This window comes from Tasmannia lanceolata, unplaced genomic scaffold, assembly GCF_043159265.1.
Source record: "Tasmannia lanceolata isolate RefF3 unplaced genomic scaffold, GAP_Taslan_0.1 ptg000021l, whole genome shotgun sequence".
NCBI lineage: Eukaryota > Viridiplantae > Streptophyta > Magnoliopsida > Canellales > Winteraceae > Tasmannia > Tasmannia lanceolata.
In genome coordinates this window covers 5,543,296-5,561,993 of record NW_027518698.1, presented here as the reverse complement: position 1 = coordinate 5,561,993, position 18,698 = coordinate 5,543,296, and the positions used below count along the sequence as shown (strand labels likewise).

General features: G+C 38.4%; 1 pseudogene across 1 annotated transcript; it reads left to right on the top strand.

Annotated features, from left to right (window-relative positions):
* Positions 1-436: 436 nt before the first annotated feature.
* LOC143855490 (dihydrolipoyllysine-residue succinyltransferase component of 2-oxoglutarate dehydrogenase complex 1, mitochondrial-like) lies at positions 437-18,693 on the top strand (annotated as a pseudogene). Its single transcript, XR_013237886.1, has 14 exons — positions 437-624; positions 1,897-1,971; positions 11,254-11,314; positions 11,408-11,558; positions 11,658-11,728; positions 11,841-11,922; positions 12,101-12,156; positions 12,255-12,299; positions 12,423-12,686; positions 12,821-12,913; positions 13,187-13,277; positions 13,356-13,466; positions 17,538-17,732; positions 18,118-18,693. The product of XR_013237886.1 is annotated as a dihydrolipoyllysine-residue succinyltransferase component of 2-oxoglutarate dehydrogenase complex 1, mitochondrial-like (transcript).
* Positions 18,694-18,698: the final 5 nt, after the last annotated feature.

Here is an 18,698-nt window from a genome sequence, read left to right as displayed (position 1 = left end):
ATTCAAGTACATATTTGAAGAAATTTTGACTATTAGTTGGAATGGTTTGTGGGTTCCGAACAGCCATAGTGGCTGAAATAAAATTAAGAGATAATGGGGTCGGGCAATCAAGGCTCGTTTCCTTTACACGTGGCATGTTCCGAAGATCTTATTGTGATCGGAAGATGTCATTTTTATTAAATATTTTGAATAGGTAAATGATGATCATCGAGTGTTGATGTGCGGCTAGGATCTTGTGACTAGATCAACTGAGGTACCGTGTTCAAGATCAGTGGAACAGGAAGCAATGAGTTGGACAAGTGGTGGCCCACTAGATCAACTGAGCAAGCTAATGCCCAAAAGATGCCATGTCTATGGTAGAGAGAGAGGTACCGGCAATCGTTCCAATGAGGTACCGTGTTTTGCCGGTTGTGAAGCCACAACCGGTAAAAGGGGTGAATTTATTCCTCAAGGGGGTGAATTTCAAGTTATCTCCTCTCTCTCTCTCTCTCTCTCTCTCGTCCTCTTTTATTCCCACGATCTCTCAATGCCCCTTTGCCTTTGAGTTCTCTCCATATCTCCCTGCGTTTACTTTGGATCTGGTAGGCGTGCGTCTTTCAGGGTTTGATAAGCTCAAACGAACAGGTAGAGAAAACGAAACCCTAGCATTTTTTTCCAATTTTTGGCTGGATCTTGAAATCAATGAGGTAGATAAGCCATACTTTTTCATGCTTTAATCCTGCAGTTGTAGCTTCTATCATTTCGTTTTTGTCGTTTTGTTAATCACAGGCCCTTTTCTTATGGTTCGAGGTTTTGTTTTATATAAGTTCTCTTGTCTTTTCGTGTTTTTCTTCTCCCTCTCTGTTTTTACCATCTACCTTTAATTTTGTGAGACTTTGAGCTCTTACTGAATTACTCTCACATTGTGAATTTAAGTTTTTGGAGGTTTTATACGTGCAGTATCATCTACAAAATGGATTTAAGGTTGAAACCTCTAGGTTTAGAGTTTCTTTATCAAGGTTGCCAAATTTCATTGAAAAGCAAAGCGACCGAGATGGTCAATACAGCATGGAGAGAGAGAGAGAGAGAGAGAGAGAGAGAGAGAGAGAGAGAGAGAGAGAGAGAGAGAGAGAGAGAGAATAAAAGAACTAAAATGCATTTTATTTTTTTAAAAATAATTTATTTTTAAATTTTTATTCAAGTAAATTCTGTTGATTGTTTGGTACTCATTTGTGAATGTTATATATATGTGGCCATACCTATATACACTGTTTTATCCTTAATTCCGCTGCATTTCTTAGAACGGTTTCAGACCTCTTTACTGTTTCCATGGATGTTCTAGAAATCTAGGTTTTATTCTTTCCTAATTCCTGATTTCCAGCTCTTTTTCTTTTTTTCTTTCTCTTATGTTGTTTCCTCTCTGTTTTTAGTTCGTTTGCCGATATTGAGATTTTAGGCTACTTAAGGGTGTGTTCGGTAACCATTTTCGGCATTCTTCGATGAAACGAGCGGAAATGGGATAATGAGAATCTTCCGAAGTGGATCATAGTCGCTTCGGAAAATCTCATTATTCTGCCTACTTTAGTTGCAAAAAACCCAGAATTAGGAGAAACAGGCTTAGTTGACATTTTTAACGAATGGTTGCCGAACACAACCTAAACCTCTGAGATTGCCTGTCTGTTTCTCCTTTTTTTTTTTTTTTTTTTACCGTGGATCAAATCTACACTTCTGTTTTTACACCGGTAAAAGATCACATAAGAATCACGAGTTCTGTGCTTGAATTTTTCAAAACTGGTAGATTGAATTGGAATCCCTGCAAAAATAGTCTGTGTAGGTTTTGGTTTTGAAAATCTAGTTGGTGTGAAATATTGAACTTGTTTTTTTAAAGTTTCTAAAGTTTCATTTTTTATTGATTAGGAGGATCTTAGTCAATTGTGAAAGATGTGAGGAGTTGCTAGGCAGAAAGTCAGATGTGGAGCCTTCCCTCTTTCGGTAAAAACTAAAGCTTTCTATTACGTTTTGAATCATTTTTATGTTGATATTTTATTTCTACAGTAGGCAATTATATTTACTTGTTGTTGACTTGTGGGAGAAAAGGTATAAGTTGTTTTGGTTCATTGCTTCTCATTTTTTACGTTTTGATAAAGGGACTAATGAGATGCTATTAAAAACTAACACGATGAATTCTTTTACTTTTGTTGTAGGGAGTTAGTTTTTTTTTTTTTAAACTTACTTTGCAATAAAAGAATTATCTGAAAAAGAATTAGCATGAAATAGGTCTGTGTTGCAGATAGTTTTAACTTTTGAGTTTTAAAGCAGCTCATCATTCACAATTTTGTTAAACCAATGGAGTAGTAGTTCCTCATTAATGTTCCAGATCTCTAACACCCTAAGGATATTTGGTAGGCAAGAGGAAGTGTATAAGAAATAGCCACTTGATCATATTCAACTTGTTCATTCAATTTACATTCATATTGGATTGATTTGAGTGTGCACTTGATCAAATTTGACTTGTTTTCTTTTCTCATTAGTTTTATCTCTTCCACATTTTTTTCAATAATTTTTGTTTTATTCGACCAAGGTATTGCATCACTTCTTCCCATTGAGCATCAATTGACTTAATGAATATGTCTAATTGCTTCAAGTTCTTTCTTCCTTTTATCTCTGGTTCAAAATTGATGAAGGGAAAATATTAGGGAAATGATAAATGCGCCCCTTTTCATCACTTGGGACACCCAGCTACATTGTACGTGGGAATCAGGTCACTTCATTCCTTCAAATGTGAAGTACATCAGCGCCTTTTCAGTCATAGATACATTGTAGCCGGGTGTCCCAAGTGATGAAAAGGGGTGGATTTATCCTTTCCCAAATATTGTATCTAGTAATATATCTTCAACTCCAAATAAGTTTCTCCTTTTTCTCCCAAATTTCCCCTCAAAGTCCCTGCAATAGTTTAACTATTTGACAAAATATCAGTCGCAGAGCTTCTTGAGATGTAAAGCATCACTAAAATTGATACCGAATGACCTGCGGTGGAAAAAAGAACCAGAATTTTCTATGCGAGAAAACAAGGAACTCCTTAATTAGAGCAAAGAGTCGAGTGGAGAAGAAAGGCTGGAAATGCTTTTATTGTGAATATGTGAACTTTCATGTAACACATCATAGAGCTTGTAGTAAAAGCCGTACGCAAGTTGTTGGTATATAATATTTTGTCTTTATTGTGAACATAGTGGTCTTTTTGTGGTTTTTGGCCTTAGGTGCCCATGATTAGACAACAACAATTCCCCTTCATAGGGAACTCCTCAGATATCTAAGAACTCTTCCGGATGCCTACAAATGGGAAGCTTAAGGATCATGCATAAACTAACTTATTACACTTACACAATAGGCAATGTTTAGTTGCATAAGAGGCATATAGGGCAACCTCGCCACCAATCTCTGAAACTCCCCCTTATTGGGAAGCAACACCCCTCACTATCACTTATCTTATAGTTAGAATCAATAGGAGTGTCAGTCAGCTTTGTACCTAACTTCTTACTTTCTCAGTGTCTTTAAGTAAATTGAGAATATAATTCCTCTATGAAATGACGTTCCCCCTTTTCGATCTGGCAACCTCTATTCCCAAGAAATATTTCAAGTTCCCAAAGTCCTTCATCTTAAACCCATTTTCAAGGAATTTCTTCAGCTTCTCTACTTCTGATGTAACATTTCATGTTACCACAATATCATCTACATACAAGATTAAATCCACCAAAAGCTCTCCCCCTTTCTTAATAAAGAGGGTATATGATAGTGTGACTTTGTTAATAGCCCAAGTTATTATTGCCTTACTAAATCCATCAAATTCAAACCGAGTCCCAAAGGATTTCATTGGGCCATAAATTGGTTTCTTTAGTCTATAGGTCTTTCCTTCACTATTAGGAATCTTCAAGCCCAGAGGTGTCGTCATATCCACTTCTCCTTGTAACTCACCATGCAAAAAGGCATTTTGACCTCCAACTGATGCAGGGGCCCTAAGAGTTCACAACTAATGATTGGATAACCTGTAGGCTATGTTTGGTTGTGCATGGGTGCTGGGAGACTAGTGGAATAAAAAGTCAAAAGAGAGGAGACAAGCATAGAAGATGTCTAAACTTACTGCTCAGAGAATAGATGAATAATGGTAAGTAATGTTTGGTTGCGCGGCAGTCCTCCCGGAGAGTAGTGGAAAGGTTAGGGGTCATTACCAATATAGAGAGTGAAGAGAGAGATAGGGAAGAGAAGAGAGAAGAAAAAAAATCTTTTCCACTATTCTTCTATAAAAATTTACCATTTTAGTAGAGTTTGGTTGGAAGATGTGTGTGTGTGTGTGTTTTTTTTTTTTTTAAGGGGGGGTGTCTCCAATGGGGAAAAAAATTCAATAATGATGTCTCAAACATGTTGGGGAGTAAAGTGGAATTTGTTACAGACACATCATGATTTCCTCCACTCCTCACTCTGGTGCCTATTTACGAAGCGTCAAACCTACAGCTTAGTCCTATAACAAAGATGATTTGCTGCATTACTTTCTTGTCTAAAGAACAACTTCTCTCATTTTGGTTCCTGAAAATCCAGCAGTTGTACTTCTTACAAATTGACAAATAAGTAGCCAGCAAACTAACAGCCTATTAAGTTAACACTAAAATCAGGGATCATTTGCAAAAAAAAAAAAAAAAAAAAAAAAAAACAGAAAATGTTACTTTAAGCTAATTTCATATCTAAGACTTTTTTTTTGTTTGGATGCCATTAAAAGTATAACTTTTTTTTTTTTGGAAATGGCAATATATTGAAAAAGGAACCGAGATGGTCCACCAGAAATACAAAGAGGAAAAGCATAAAAAGACAACAAAATACAATGGAAAATACAGAACAAACTTCTCACGGGGGAAGGAAATCGAACCACTCCTACCCCACTTTATGTACTGCAGATCTAGCGAGAGAATCCGCCTCACCATTTGCTTCGTGTCTAATATGCTTATAAACCATAGACGACTCTGAAATGAGATCAGAAATTTTCTCAAAGTAACTAAGGAATCTCCATGGGGGAGCCACTCTCCCAGATAACCAACTAATTACATTTGAAGAATCTCCCTCCACAATCACCCTATCATAAGAATCATCACTTAGGTGCTTTATCTCCTGATAAGCAGCCCTTACTTCCGCTTTAGATGAGTCAGACCTTTCAATTGGACCTGCAAAAGCCCACGATACCACCCCTCGGGAATCCCTGCATAGCCCTCCAACCCCAGCTGGACCCGGATTACCCAGGCAGGACCCATTAAAATTTAATTTAAGAAAACCTTCAGGAGGGGCTTCCCATTTCTGACTTCTCTTCTCTCTCCTCATACCTTTAGAGCACACAATGCGCCACCCCTCCCACAGATCGAAGGCTGATACGAATGTAAACAGAGGGATGCTCTTCACCCAATAAATAACCATGGCGATGATTTTATTATAGGGATAATTACATTTACACCCCCTCTAGTTTCTGACACATCCACTTCAACCCCTATAGTTTAAAAAGTGACAAAGACATCCCCTCTAGTTTCGTTTTGTTTAAGGTTTGCCCCCTCAGCTGAAGGTTCGTCCATAGATTGAAGGGTTAGGATGATCCGATGGAGCTGATTTTTTGGGCACACCCTATCTATGTAAGGACCCATGAAATGAACGCTTTGGATCATCCAAATAATGTGGGCCCATACCCGAATCCAAAGCGTTTGGTAGTGTTTGGATTCGGGTATGGGCCCACATTATTTGGATGATCCAAAGCGTTCATTTGATGGGTCCTGACATAGATAGGGTGTGCCCAAAAAATCAGCTCCATCGAATCATCCTAACCCTTCAATCTATGGACGAACCTTCAGCTGAGGGGGCAAAACAAAACGAAACTAGAGGGGATGTCTTTGTCACTTTTTAAACTATAGGGGGTTGACGTGGATGTGTCAGAAACTAGAGGGGGTGTAAATGTAATTATCCCTTTATTATATAACCAATACGATGACTTTGCCACTCCTTCGAAAACTCTCGAGTTTCTTTCTTTCCAAATGACCCACCACAAAGCTATTAAACATAATCTCCAAAGCACCTTACCTTTCTTTTTCCAGGGCACAAAATCCCAACTCGAAAATAGTTCTGCTAGAGACTTTGGAAAGACCCAGTAAATTCCAAACCTATCCAGAATGAGACCCCAAATCTCCTTTGTTACCTTGCAATGAATAAAAAGGTGGTCAATCGATTCCCCATCTTCCAAACACAGCGAACAATGGTCCACCAGGCACATACCCCTTTTTCTTAGAAACTCAATGGTTTGAATCCTCCCATTGCACACTGCCCAGCTGAAAAAAGATACTAATGGGGGGCCATGAAACTTCCAAACATCAGTAGAGATAGGGGCTCCAAAAGCAGGTAACAACTGACAGTAAAAAAATTTCACGGTAAATAAGCCAGATGAATCCCATATCCATATCCTTATTAAAAGTATAACTTAACATTACTTACAACAACTACAATTGCTATCTGCAAGCAAGATTATTTCGTTTCTATGTACGAAGAAATAATATTATGCACAAACAACTTTTAATCAACTTATATGTACTCCAGCGGGCTTCCTTTCTCATTGGCCTCTCAGCAGTCGACCTCTCCTTTAACGTCAATGCTCTGCAGCCTCCAGATCCCAGCTTTCCACACTCCAAAATCTTTTGGTCGAACGTTAAATTGTTTTTGTAGAAATTACTCGATGAAATTACTTCCATCTTGCTCACCAACCATTCAACAAAAATTCCAAAATCATAAAAGAATTCAGCAAAGTTGATGGAGCATTAAATAAGAGATGAAATTTGTAATTTTGAACGTGTGCGGACATGAACAAATGAATTTAAAAGAGGAAAACGTAAATTTTAGAATAATAAGTTATCACAAAACTTAAATAGAACAAAAAGACAACCCCAACAGAAAAAGATAGCTGTATATGTACAATATTATTGGTCTATGATACATACGAATGGCGTGGACAAGCATTTCTCATTACCTTCACATTCTTGTGAGATAAACATTCAGCTATTTTGGCTCACATAAACTACCATGGCTGAAGTAAGGGCTATTGAACTATGCATATCATGATTATAATTGAAGCAGTAAGCGAAAGCTCTAAAAATGAGAAACAGTGGGAGAAAAAAGCACTAAGTAAGACCCTTCAAAAAAAGAAAAAAAAAACACTAAGTAAGCAATATAGAAATTGAAAAGGAAGCAGGTCAAAAGCATCATGGGAAGTGTATCATAGGTCTACAGGAAGCGTTAATGTTGGCTAAAACCAACATGAAACGACTGACTCGTTTCTGTTTTCAACCCCAGCGGATAAGACAACGCCAATTGTAAAAAGGATATACCGAAACATATTGAACAGATTACAAGAAATGTTTGCTCATGTGGTAAAGATGAATTCAATACAGCTATGTTTGGTTGTACAAATGCTCGGCATTCATTGGAATTTCAATTGCCAATTAACTCCGATTCCTTGTTTGATTGCCAAAATTGCATGTTTAAGTCAAAATTATAAAAAAGATGAATAAACAAACCCATATAAAAGTGGCATTAACTATCTTCCAAAATAGTCTATCTCTCACCTTTGGCATAGTGGGCCTCCCCTTTGGCGGCTCCCACTCACGGCACGGGTGATATGTTTCGTGGCATCCAAGGATTAGTTTCATTTATTAGGTTTTTTTTTTAATGATAGTTTGATTTATTAGGTCTTCGATTTGTTCAGAAAAGGAACTATTAACAAAAAATAATCTTTGAATATGATTTTTTTTTGAATGATACGATCTTTGAATATGATAAAAAGGAATAGTCTGAAATATACCAGTAAAATATTAAAAAAATCTGATGTGTACCAAGATCAAAATTCTGATCATAAATATGATCTGCCATATTCTGTTCAACCCAACTTTTATTGTACATCAAGGATTCATTTGAAGCGGAAATTAATAAAAAAAACTAGTTCCCTAAAAACAAGAGCCGGCTTTCCCTAGGTGGCAAAATCACTTTGATCGAGTCTATCATGGCCAACCTCACCCTTTATTTCTTGTCTCTATTCCCTCGCTTGATTTCAGTGATCCAATGCATTGAGCAACTCTGAAGAACCATTATGTGGAATGACAAAGAAGACAACATGAAATTTCCATGGCTGGGGATAAGGCCCCGGGCCCCGCTGGTTTCCCGATGGCCTTCTTCCAAAAATTTTGGGGCATCCTAATGGAAGACATTATGGCTTTTTTCCATGAATTTCAGGAAAGAGGACTCATCAATGAAGCAGCAAAAGCCACCTTCAGTGCACTAATCCCAAAAAGGAAGGGGTAATTGGGATCAAGGACTTCCGCCCAATTAGCAGGAGGCATAGCATTTTTTAGATCATCTCTAAATTGCTGGCTAGGAGAGTTAAAAATATTATGGGGGATATTATATCCCAATTTCAGGGAGCCTTCGTTGAATCAAGGCAAATCTTGGATGGGGTGCTCATTGCTAATGAAGTTATCGATTTTGTGAAGAGAAGTGGAAGTTCGGGCATAGTTTTTAAAATAGACATCGAGAAAGCCTATGACCATATAGACTGGGAGGTTCTCGACTTTATACAACAAAAGATGGGTTTTGGGCCAAAATGGAGGATATGGACTAGATCGCTCATATCGTTCAATACTTTCTCGGTTATTCTTAATGGTTCAGCGGAGGGATTTTTCAAGGCCTCAAGGGGTATCTGACAGGGGGACCCCTTAGCCCCTTACCTTTTCATAATGGTGGTGGAGGCCCTCAGTCAGATGAGGATGAAGGCGAATAGATCAGATCTGATTCGTGGGTTGCAAGTTGGGCTCAATGGTGAAGAAATAACACACCTTCAATTCGCTGACAATACGCTCGTGTTCTTGCAAAGAAACCGTCACGCTATCCCTAATATCATGAAGATATTCAAATGGTTTGAGGTCACTTCTGGCCTTAAAATTAAATTAGGCAAAAGTATGCTTTTGGGCATCAACATGGATCAACGAGAAGTTCAAAACCTTGCACAGGTGGTTGGCTGTCATGCCGGAACCTTTCCAGTTCCCTATTTGGGATTACTGTTAGGTTTTGGGATCCCGTCGACTGGTCAATGGGACCCGGTGGTGGAGAGAATAGAAAGGAAACTAGCAACGTGGAAGAAAAGATGCATATCTCTTGGGGGAAGAATTACACTGATAAAAGAGGCCCTTTCAAACATGCCAGTATATTTTATGTCTCGCTCCAAAATTCCGGTGAAGGTAGCATTGACAATTGAAAGATTACAGCGGAAGCTAAGACATTTAATCAACTGGGAGAGGGTAACCAAATCAAAAAGAGATGGAGGTTTGGGGATTGGGAAACTAAGACTGCGAAACAAATCCTTGCTTGGCAAGTGGCCATGGAGATATGGTTAAGAGAAAATCGCATTGTGGCATCGGGTAGTTGGATCGAAATATGGATCGGAATGGGAGACTGGAATGTTAAGAAACCATCGGGAGGGAAGGGATAAGGAGCCTGGAAGTCTATCTGCTCTGTTAAAGAAGACTTTGAACGAGAAATACACTATAAAGGTTGTAAAGGCACGGATGTGAGATTCTGGCTAGATTTTTGGTGCGACAAAACATTATTGAGTATGGACTTCCCACGACTATTCAGAATTGCGGTAAGGCCAGAAGCTACGGTGTCAAACTATCTGGTAAGAGAAGGGTAGAGAGGCAGAGGTTTCTGGGATATACGATTACGCTGGGATCTCAAGCAGGAAATTCATGATCTTCAAAGGCTTCTATCTATGTTGGAGTCGACATATTGCTCACAGGCTAGGGAAAATCTTTCTTTGCGATCCTAAATGTCTGCCAACCAACATCGACCAGGAGTATATGGAAATCCCTAGCACCCCCAAGAGTGGTTGCCTTCGGATGGACGTTGGTACACAGGAAAATTAATACTTGTGACCGCCTGAAGAAAAGACATTTCAGTTTAGCAAGCATGTGTGTCCTCTGCCAGAAGAATGAGGAAGCATTGGACCACCACCTTATGCTGCATTGCCCATATTCATACCATCTGTGGGTTAGAGCCGTAGGCGTTTTTTGCTATGTATTGGGTATTTCCTGGCTCAATTAGCTCTCTTCTTCTTACTTGGCAAAGCGGACCTTTCAGTGATACAGGCAGAGCATTACATCGGATGTTAAGGTGGAATTAGTCTCATGGGCCAAGGTTAAGAAATGAATTCCTTAGGTATGGGAGATCTCATAAAGAATTGGTGGTCAATTGTCTGGGACAGAACAATAAGAACCAAGCCCAAACCCAAATGGATGGCACCGCCAGATGGGTGGTTGAAACTCAATTTTGATGGGTGCTCTCTCGGTAACCCAGGGAAAGGCTGGTATAGGGGGAATTATTAGAAATAATAGTGAATCTACAGTTATGACTTTCTCCCGACCGGCTGACATCTGTGATGCAAACGAAGCGAAAATCAGGGCACTCCTCTTCGGATTGAGGTGGGCATTGAGAACAATCAGCGTCCTTTAATTGTTGAGGGTGACTCCACAAATGCAGTGGCGTGGGCCTCCGGATCCTCAAAGGGGCCTTGGAAACTACAGGAACTGGTTGCAGAAGTACTGGACTTGATAGGACTCCCGGATCCTAGGATTGAACATCGTAGGAGATCGGCGAATGAAGTCACCAGTGATTGTATCTTTTTTGTAGGCCCTACCGGGGATAATGACTATAATCCTACTTGTAAGCTTGTGGGGACACCTTGTCCCAACCATGGTTTTAAATTTCGACCGTTTCGGACCGAAATTTCGGATTTCGGTGGAGACCAACACCGAAATGGGTAAAAACCGAAACGGTCATTTATTTCGACCGAAATTTCAGAATTTCGGTTTTTCCGAAATTTGACCCAAAAAATCTTTTTTTTTTTAATATTAATTTAATATTTCACCGAAATTTTGGCCGAAATTTAATATTGAATAAAATATTAGTTTCGGGTTTGGTACCAGATTTCGACCTAAATTTCGAAATTTCAAGGTCTGAAACCGGTACCAAAACCGAAATTTTAAACCTTGGTCCCAACCATATTATAATAAATTGTCATTTTTTCAAAAAAAAAAAAAAACACTTCATTGTCATGGTAGCATAGAATATTTGTATTTGATGACTTAATTGCTTAGATATTATTCTTGAGAGAATCTCATTACTATTTTTATTTTTGAAACATCTTTGCAGAGATTATATCTGGCAAGAGGATATAGGCATGTCCACAACTTCAGTCACCATATTTTTCCAGGTGATCTTGTAGACTCTCTATTGCTTAATGTCTGCTTATTTTTTCTACCATTATGGTTGAGACTGATTATCATATACTATATGCTTTGCACAGGTGGTCAAGTTGCTCCGAGGCCGGTTACGTTAGCAGTTTACAATAGATTTACTGATTAATTTCGTTTGTATTGGTGCTAAAGTACCTTATTTTGAGACCATTTTTATGCTGCTGCCTCTGTTTTGGGAATCAATTTTTTTCTAGTTTTTGGGTAAGAAACTATGACATTAACAACTAGGAACTTGTAGTGTTACAGGGCATATGGCTTGCTTAGCCTTTCCTCTCAAAACTTTTCCATGCCATTATGTAGGGAAAGTGTTCAATTTCTTCAAAAGGACTCTCCTCACCGAGCATTGAGTAGGTCATTTGCTTCGGATAATGGTATGGTGCTGCTCATTCATCTTCCTTTCTCCCTGTTTTGAGAATCTTAAATATTTCTGGTGAATATGTTTGTAAGTGGACTATCTGGCCCCTCTGATGTTTCCTTTGTTAGATGAAAGGTGAACTGGTTGATGCTGTTGTCCCATTGATGGGTGAATCTATTACTGATGGCACACTGGCAACATTATTGAAAAGTATGTATGTTAGTAGAATTTATGCAACTGTCCTTTGTAACAATAGTGGTGTTTCTATAAATTGCTTGTCCCATTTTTGCCTGTATCATATTTGAAGGGTGGCGGTGTGTTTATGTTTATGGGGTTTGTATGTATTTTATCTTGACTGGAATTCATTCTTGTAATCTGTGGGGAGCAGAACCTGGTGATCGTGTAGAAGTTGATGAGACAATTGCTCAAGTTGAAAATGATAAGGTACTTTTACAACAAGACAATTATTTCAATCCTGAACATTGGTAACAGGGAAAAATGATTTTCTTTTTATAATTCACCAATTTTATCTCTTCCGGCAGGTGACCATTGATGTTGCTAGTCCTGAAGCGGGAATTATTGAAAAGGTAAAATTTCATTACCAGTAAATTAACCATGCTTTTGGCTGTTATGTTTTCCAAATGCTTCTTCTATTGATAATGGATGTGCTGGTAATTGTGGTAATGTTGGTGGCTTTGTAAATTTGGTAGTTTGTGGGAAAGGAAGGTGATACCGTGATGCCAGGAACCAAGGTTGCTGTCATTTCAAAGTCTGATGCCACTACAACAAATGTTCCATCAGAGAAGGAGAAACCTAAGGATGTTCCTAAGCCACCTTCTCTTGCAGAAAAGGAGACAACATTCAAGAAAGCTCCTAAAGTAGAAGCTGCCATCAAAGAGATGCCTAAAGCCCCTTCCTCTCCTAAAGCCTCAGTCACAGAACCTCAGCTTCCTCCCAAGGACAGGGAAAGGCGGGTAAGTCTCATGGCCATCACCTTACTCGCCAAAATATATTGTATAAAGAAGTCTCACTACCATCCCATACCTAAAGGATTTTAACAGGAAAACCCATTTATTGTCAGTTTGATTTTGTTTAACCTTGCATACAGGTTCCTATGACTAGACTTAGGAAACGGGTTGCTACCCGTTTGAAGGACTCCCAGAACACATGCGATGCTGACCACATTCAATGAGGTTGACATGTAGGTGATACAAGTTTGATTTTTTCTTTCATTTTGAGTTTGGGGCAGCCATGATTTTCTTTGACAAGCAATAATCTCTTCAATTTTTTCTAAAATATAATTTAGCATGCCACAGACTGCAACCTATATCCTAGGCATGTCTTATGTAGAGGTAATATTTGACCTGATGGAATATCAATTGTTGCAGACCATTTTTTTGTAGAATTTTTTGGATATTTAATAATATATTTACTCAGTCACTGTTTCCCCTTGTTGATATGTTGTATGGTGCAGGACTAACTTGATGAAGCTCCGTTCTGATTATAAAGACGCCTTTTTGGAAAAGCACGGGGTGAAGTTGGGACTTATGTCTGGATTTGTAAAAGTACGTAATCTCTACGATTTTGCATTGTCCGACTTTGTTTTATTGTCTGATTCTCATCTCTATTTCATTTTGTTTCAGGCTGCTGTCTGTTCACTCCAAGATCTCCCCATTGTCAATGCTGTCATTGATGGTGAAGATATCATATATAGAGAATACATTGATATCAGTATTGCTGTTGGTACACCTAAGGTAGTGCCCCTATCCTATGCATTTAGTTTCTTGTTATTTAAGTTGCATTTGTTTTTAAATTTTTCCAACATTAGAATGTTAGATCCTTGAGGATCCAAATCATCATATACAGTTGGGGCTCTTATAATTAATGCTTCATAAATTTATAATCTCTTATATCCTATGGCTAGACCAGGAACCGACATTGTTCCTACATTGGTAATTTATAATCTCTTATTTCTAATACTTAATAAAAAATTATGGAAAAAAGTCGTGATATAAGATATAAGAGAGTACCTTGTAAGAAAATGTTGTTGAAAGTACATATATTTTACAAGGGTATGTAAGTACAACTTAGGAGAAGGAATAGAAATAAAAACATGTGTCAAAATTCATAGATCATAATTACATTTGATACTACTAGCATCCGGACAGGATCAGAGGGTGTGTATATACATTATATTTCTAACCAAAAAGTGTAACACCGCCAACTCATCTCTCTCAAATGAGAAGAATTGTAAGTCCTCTTATCTCTCTCTTCCCACTCTTTCTCTCAGTATTAAATGCTAAAAGAAATGAAATTTTAGGGGTGGTGATAAGGGGCAGTGATACTGCAAGAAAAATCTAGTGATAAACTTATTTTCTAGTACTTAATATGCTCTAATAATTCATATAAAAAGATGCTACCGGGAATATAAATTATAAGAACTCTAACTGTACTTATAGGCACTTCTATCTACTATTAGTTGAAAGTTGTCAGATGTGCGAATGGTATTGGTCGCTGTGGGTTGATACAAAATCATAGCGCGTGATTATGACCTAAATACGTCACTTATATGATGTGTGCTTTTACTATTTGCACAATTGCTTCTTGATATGGCCCTCCTTTAGTAGCATTCTTTAATAAATTGAAAAGTAGTTTGCTTGAAAGTGAGATGCGTCAGGTTAACTCATTTCATGTTGACCATGATTTCTTGAAGAAATAAAAGGGATGAAGAATAAAAAGTCACGAAGAAATTGTATAATTACGCACAACTTGAAATTGTATAATTACGCACAACTTGTGTTGGGTTTGAGATGGTTAGTAAAAGTTAGGACCAGACGCTTATAATAGAAGGCAATTCATCAAATGTTATTGAATGGGACCGCAAAAAAGCAACCAGACATTGGAAGTTAGGCGGACATCATCTCAGAAACTAGGGACCTAGTTTTGACAATTAGACCTGACTTTCACCCTATGAAAAGATCAGCTAATGAAGATGGCTAAAGGAGTGGAAAAGGAGGGTGTGGAGATCGTTAATTATGAACATGAGAATAGGAGGGATATGTTTTAGGCACTAGATGGGTGGAACAATTTGGTTGGGGGTGACTGTTTCAGAGGTGTTTTGCTGTATGGTTTCTTTTCGGTGATTTTTTCTTTATTTGCTCTCGAGGACGCCTTGTTCCCAGGGCTTTTCTGCCCGGTTTCTGATTTCTATTTATAAAATTGTGATCTTCCAAAAAAAAAGTGCATAATTAACTAGAATAAAAAAAATTGAAGAACTCATGAAAATTCAGAATTTTAATTTCAAGTTTCTTCTAAAAATTTTAAAATTGAAGAACGCATGTGCTTTTTAGGCTTGAGATAACGGTAATGGTATAATTGACTAAGGAATAAGTTTTTTGAGGAATGATAGAGGCGAGGGTGCCCTTTCATAAAGAGCTGGAGAAGGGCCCTTGATTGGATTCACGAAACTAATTTTTCTTTTTCAACCGATTTTAAAAAATTTGCAGAAAATGGCATGAATCCAATCAAGGGCCCTTCTCCCGCTCTGCAAGGGCGCCCTTGCGTCTATCGTCGCTCAACTTTTTTTTTTTATTTTTTTTAAATTTTTTTTATGAAGTATCAATTTTTTAAAGGGAAGCAAACAAAGTACAAGCCAATGGGGCACGGCTTCCCTCACCAAAACTATTACAATGCCTACTATCTCTCCACTGCCCTTTCAGCTCTGGATCGCATCTAATGCGTTACAGTCTCAATCAATTCTCTATCTCTTTATGAAACGGGCGCCCTTTCCTCTATCGTCCCTCAACTTTTATTCTTTTTTCATTTTTCTTTTTTGTGAAGTATTGATTTTTTAAAGGGAAGCAAACAAAGTACAGCCAAGGGGACACGGCATCCCACACCAAAATTATTACAATGCCTACTATCTCTCCACTGCCCTTTCAGCTCTGGATCGCATCTAATGCGTTACAGTCTCAATCAATTCTTTGTCCGTTCCCTCCTTCACAAACCAATTAGCAAGGTAATTTGTGGACCTTCTCGTATGAGAAAATTCTGGCACTAGCAATGCACACAGATCCCGTATTTCTGATATAAAATTGGCTAAGTTCCATGGACCAGACACTCTTGCTGGTCCACGGCATGGCATTTGCAGAAACCCCTCAATGATGATTGGTGCGCGGGGCTCTTTTGCAAACCATGGCAAGCTCCAAAAGGGAGCTCTTGCCTCCGCCTTACTAGGGTCACTTACACTGCAGGTCCGGAAAAGGAGAAAAGTGTGCACTTGTCCAACGTCATAGCATGAGCAACTAACAAAGCAGTCGAGCTGTGGAAGCTTTCTGCAATCATAGAGAAAATTAGGGATCTTGTCGAGAATATTGTACCTAAGTTCCAGCATAGGAATCGATCGGCCAACAGATAAGTTGGCTAAAGAGGGAGCAGATAGGAAGGAAATGCTGACTGTACAAGATTAGAGCCAAAGGGTGCGAAAAATGGACTCAGGATTTGAGCGGGACTGTTACACTCCTCTTCAATGTTTGCCTGGTACATTTGGTGTGGGCTGGATCGATGCATCCCTGCCACTTGATTCAGGGACACTCATGGCTGTTGAAGCATAGTATCTTATGGTATTGGATACCAAGGAGGGCTGGGATTGATAAGGAAAGTCAAATTCAAATCCTGGGATAGCAGAAGCGTTTTCAGGACAGCAAGTTTGACTAATCAGGACTGTAGCTTAGTAGGGTGTCATGCAGGGGTGGGCTGGAGTTGGATTTTATGCTGTCAGCACATATATAAATGAGGGGTCCTGTTTAGCAATTTGAATTCTGCAAGGGTTGAACTGTGACTGGTTAGTTGGGTTGGGCTGTACTAATGGGGGATTTTGAGGGGTTTTGGGTTATCACTGTGTAACTTGTCCCGGTTGATTTAATCCGGTTACAGCTATTAATAAATCTTTTATCTTTAAAAAAAAAAAATCCCTTCTCGCCCTGTCTTTCTTTCTAAGTTTCTGTCAAAGTAACTAAGGGCATCTATGATGTTTAGCACTGCAGTTTGTAAACTAAAAATAAACATGAATTCAACTTTTATGTGGTATTATTATTTCAGGGAAATGATATTCCCTCCCCTTCTTCCCCTTAAATGGATAAAATCCCCTCCTTTAATGGTTTCTGTGAGAATGGTTCACTGCCTGAGGATAAATTCACCCCCTGTAACGTTTTTCTTTGCCTTTAAAACTTAACGGATAACATTAAAGGGGGGATTTTATCTGTCAGAGAGGAGGAAGGGGGGGGGGGGTGGAATATCACCCCCCCTTCTTTCATTGATATGGATGCTTAACAGATATCCACTTGGATTCTGCTTCTTCAATCATCTCCCATGGTGGCGTTTGGTCATTAAATACAATATCCTGAACTAGGTAGACTGCCAGAAAGCTTTGATTGTGTTATATCCTGCTGAATTATGTGATCATCTATGATGTTTGTCCTGAAATAAACAAAATATAGAACCCTTCCCTATGTTAATCCATTCATTGTCATCTCATAAGAAGCTTGAAAGCTTGTGGTGTGCAAAATGCCAGACCAAGTTAAAAAAGAAAAGACAAAATTATGCATTAAATTTCAGGTCCATGGTTGTTGGCAAATTCTGCTGAAGGAAATCAACTTGTGGATGAGTCTTTCCTTTTGATTCCACACTCATTTTCCAACCATATTGCATGCATAGTTTTCCATTGTTCATTTCACTATTTCAAGACCAGGTTCTTTTCAAAGCTCAGTGTCATGCCCATCTTTCACAAATTTCGGTTGCTTCACAGTCTTACCTTAATTTTTTAGGGCCTGGTCGTTCCAGTCATCCGCAATGCAAATAATATGAACTTTGCCGATATAGAGAAGGAAATTCACGCTCTTGCAAAGAAAGCCAATGAAGGCTCACTGTCCATTGATGAGATGGCTGGAGGCTCATTTACAATATCTAACGGTGGTGTTTATGGCAGTCTTCTGAGTACACCGATCATCAATCCGCCGCAGGTATGCCCTCATGTTATCATGCTGTTCCACTCATTTTTAGAATTTGGAATTCACTGAGGCCCGCTTCTATTGCAAGAAAAACATTTCTAACGGAAATTTTTTTCTTGACAAAACTTTTTCTTTCCACAATTTTGGAGGGAAGTGATATGCTATGGTTAATTTAGATAGATAATAACATAATTGAAGGTTCCCCTGGGTAAAAATTGAATAGTCCATTTATATATTTCGGTTTTTAGTTCAAATTATCTTTTTAGTGTGTAAAAAAAGTAGGGACTTTTAAAAATATTTTTCCATCCAAACCTTTTCCAGAAAATTACTGGAATCCAAACAGGGCCTGAGTATTTCTCTAGCAACTTAATCTCATGGACACACATTTTTTTTGCAGTCAGCCATCCTTGGTATGCACTCGATAATGAGCCGCCCGATGGTTGTTGGGGGAAACATTGTGGCAAGGCCAATGATGTACCTTTCTGTGACATACGATCATAGGCTGATCGATGGAAGAGAGGCAGTTCTCTTCTTGCGCCGTATCAAGGATGTTGTTGAAGACCCTCGCAGGCTACTTCTTGATATATGAACACAATACAACTATCTTGACTTGGTTAGTCCATTTATATATTTCGGTTTTTGTTGCGTGGAAGTGCGTCATCATGTTTGAAATTAAAATTTTGTAGGTTTTCTTCCTATTGTGGTACAATGAGCTTTACATACATGTTACGGAGTGTAATAATGTTTAACGAAGTAAGTTTGGCAAGGGGTAAAAATTTTAGATGCTTGTTTTTGTTAACGAAGCATCGTAGCGACCCTCAGTGATATTCGGATTGTCTGCAAGTTAGCTGGAAATTGTTGTACTTCTGTCATTTTTTGCATTTCCTTTAGCAGTCTCCTGCATTGTGTATGTACTTATCTGTGATGGTTTTTTTCCTCTCTTTGTAAGCATGAATGCTTGATATTTTTTTCATAGAT